Below are 3,503 nucleotides of genomic sequence, written 5' to 3'. Positions count from 1 at the left end.
CGCGGCCCGCCCGGCCGCCCGGCCCGCGCGGCACCGCCCCCTCCCGCCGCCCATTGGCCGCGCGCTGCATCAGTCACGCCTCGGCCGCTTCTTATTGGTGAGTGCGCCGTCACTCACAGCTGCGGGGCGGGGCGCACCGGGAAAGCGGTAACATCACGGGAGGGACGCGGTGACGCAGCCTCTCAGCCCCGCGTGACGCGACGCGCGAGGGAGGTCGCGCGAGATCGCTCGTGGAGAAGGGGGCGGGGACTGGGAAAAGGGGCGGGACATGGCCGGGGGTGGGGAACCGGGGCGGGAGCGGGCCGGGAAACCTGGGCCGGATTGCGCCGGGCCGGACCGGACCGGACTGGGGGGAACGGGCTGGGCTGAAGTGGGCCAAGGCTGGGAAAGGAGGCTGAGTTGGGCTGGGCCAGGCCAGGCTGGGATGGGGCTGTCCCAGCCCGGACAGTGCTGGGAGAAGGGACTGAGCTGAGCTGGGCTAAGCAGGGCTGGGCAGGCTGAGCTGAGCTGGGACGAAGAAAGGGCTGAGGGCAGGGTGAAGGGGTGGTAGCAGGGCTGGATCAGAACAAGGTGAAAGGGAGATCCGTGGCTGGCCTGTGACAGGGGAGGGGAGCTGGGTTAGGGCTGGGGAGGAGGATGGGAGGCTGGGTTAGGGCTGGGCTGGGCAGATGAGCAGCTGCAGGGAGGGAAGGTCTCTGTTGAGGTGGGTTAAGGAGGGTCAACCCTGGAGGGAGGAAGGAAGAGAGCAGAGGAATGTGGGGAGAAGGAGGAGAAGGCGACTCCGCCTTGATATGGAGGTGAGAAGGAGCAGAGCTACCCACTCTGGGAAGGGCTGGAGACACCAGCAGGGCAGGGGTAGTGGGAATATTGTGGCTGGAGGCTTGAGAGAAAGAGGCAGGAGGTTGTGTCTGCAGGGAAAGGAAAACCTTCATGTGAACGTGCTTCCTCTTTACTCCGACTCCAGCAGCTGCAGCTGCTCATCCACAAGTCCCCGGCACAGCCATGGCTGATTTCACGGCTGGATCAGCCTTAATGGGCAGCAGGGTCAGGGCAAACTACAGCTCCCTGTGCTTACACTGCAGTTTGGGAGCAGCTCCAGGTGGGAATACGGAAAAGATTTGGCCCCGTTTCATTTTGGGAATGAGGTTGGACTCAAGCTGCTGCAGCAAGGACAGACCATACACTGCACATATGCAATAATTGTTTGGGTTTTTTTTTTTCATCAAGATGTTGTCATTTTGTACAACGTGACACACAACAGGTGCTTTGAGAAATGGGGGAATTTAAGGCATTTTGATGTTAAAAGTTCATTCTAAATCCAAGATGGAAGGAGCAAAAGGTAGTAACTACTCACAGTTGTGTGATCTGCTCCATTTGCTCAACGTTCCTGTGCTCCTACACCCTTCCCTCTTTCTCAGACCTTAAGGGATACCTTGAAATCTTTGGGAAACTTCTATCCTTACCTTTTTTCTTACACCAGATCACAGAGTATTCCCGGTCGCGGCTGGTGCAAGTGGTGAAACTGAAATCTGAGCTGCTCAGGCTTTCCCAAGAAGGACTGGGGGAGTCCTGGGTTTTTAGCTTGGCTGCGTGGGTGTGCATAATGAACCGGAATTCTGCTGTGCTTGGCTACCTCGGGGACTCGTTTTAATCACCGGGCAAATGTGCTGTGTGTAGGAGAAATACTTAATTTCATGACATGAGTTGCGTTGTGCTGGATGCTGGTCTGTGATTGGGAAATGTCCGTCGATGGGAAGCAGTAGGCAGAGCTTGGCAGCGACGGAGCCCTCCTCGCTGCTCGGGGGCTGCCGTGCTCCGGGGAGGGTTTTGCGGGATGAGGGGGTGGAGAACTGGGGATGCTCAGATTTTGGGATTTCACAGCATACCTGGGGAAGGGCAACGCCGCCTGCACTCTGCTACAGTAAATCGTGGAATCCTGAAATGGTTTGAGTTGGAATGGACCTTAAAGACCACCCAGTGCAACCCCTGCCATGGGCAGGGACACCTTCCACTGTCCCAGGCTGCTCCAAGCCTGGTCCAGCCTGGCCTTGGGCATTTCCAGGGATAAGGCAGTCACAGCTGTTCTGGACACCCTGTGTCAGGCCCTTACCACCATCACAGGGAAGAATTTTTTCCTAACATAAAATTTAACCCTACCCTTTTCTAGTCTGAATCCATTCCCCCCTTATCCTATCAATTAAAACCTAAAAATCAGGGTGTGGGGGATATGGAGTGGCAAATACCTGGGGCTGAAGGAAAAGGAATGGTTTGGTTTGAGAATGTGAACAACAAACCTGCCAGAGCAGTCACGGGTGCCAAGGGAGAAGCATTTGGCTGAGGAAGAGAGTTTGTAAAGCTGCTACTGAAGGAAGTGTGAGAAGAAACGCTTGGAAAGCCACTGCCTCGGTGATTTTCCAGCAGAGCTGCACTGGCAGCAAAGCAGTTTAAAGCCTTCAGAGTTTAGAAGGCTGTTCAGATCTATCAGATGCACCCTTTCACTGTGGAATGGTTTGGGTTGAAAGAAACTGTAAAGATTATCTCTCTCTAATGCCCTGCAGTGGGCAGGGACATCTTCTATTTGTGCCCCAAAAACCTCTGGTCACTGTGTAAGACAGCAGAAGTCTCCCCTGGATCATGGTCTTTGCCATCCTAAGATCTCAGGGTTTTATGTGAAGCACATCCTCCCCCTTTATGGAGCACCTGGCTCTCTCCTGGGGAGACTGAGACCCCAGGAGCCCCTTCCCCCAGCACAGCAGTACTATGTGAGCTCTCCATCAGCCCCTCTGGGTTGCCTGGAGTGTTTGGGAGCCACAAGGTTGCCAAAGCAAGTTTGATTCAGCTGCTGTTCCTTGACACCGTCTGTGGTTCTCTGTAAATCACTAACAGATAATAATTTCATACTCTGGCTCTGCGTATCCCCCGCCTGCTGAATAATTACCTTGTTTTGTGCAAGCCGTGAGAGGTTTTCACAGATAATTCATCCAGCAGGGAAAGGCAGCCAGATTTTGGGCTGGAGCACATTTTCTGGCCACCTGGCATTGCTGCACAGAGGTCTGTGCCGGAGCGCAGCTGCCTCCAGAGGGAAATGCCGTATCCAGGACAGCCGAGGGCAGGGCGAAAAACCAAACCCAGATGAAATCCCAGCTGCCCTTCCTTGGAGAATAATTTAGCTTGGCAAACTCAGCCCACCCTGAGTTTCTGGATGTGTGGACAGATTAGTCCCACAGATCTGGATGCTCTCACTCACAGAGGAGCTGTTTCACTGGAAACAAAGTTCCTCCCAGGAGCTGTTTGTGGTGGTGACCTCTGTCTTGCCTCACTCCCCATGTCCTGCCTGGCCTTGGGTGGGTGGGTTGGAGCCCAGCATGGAGCTAAGATCACCCCAAGGTTGCCATCCCCATCCCAGGGTTGAGTTGATGCAGGGCTGGAGGAGAAAGGATCATCCCTGCATCAGCTTATCTCAGCAGCTCCCAAACCCGGGGTAATTGCTGGCATCGCTGCAC

This window comes from Vidua macroura, chromosome 25 (genome assembly GCF_024509145.1).
Source record: "Vidua macroura isolate BioBank_ID:100142 chromosome 25, ASM2450914v1, whole genome shotgun sequence".
Classification (NCBI taxonomy): Eukaryota; Metazoa; Chordata; class Aves; order Passeriformes; family Viduidae; genus Vidua; species Vidua macroura.
The sequence above is the reverse complement of the archived record's forward strand: the minus strand, read 5'-3'. Positions refer to the sequence as shown.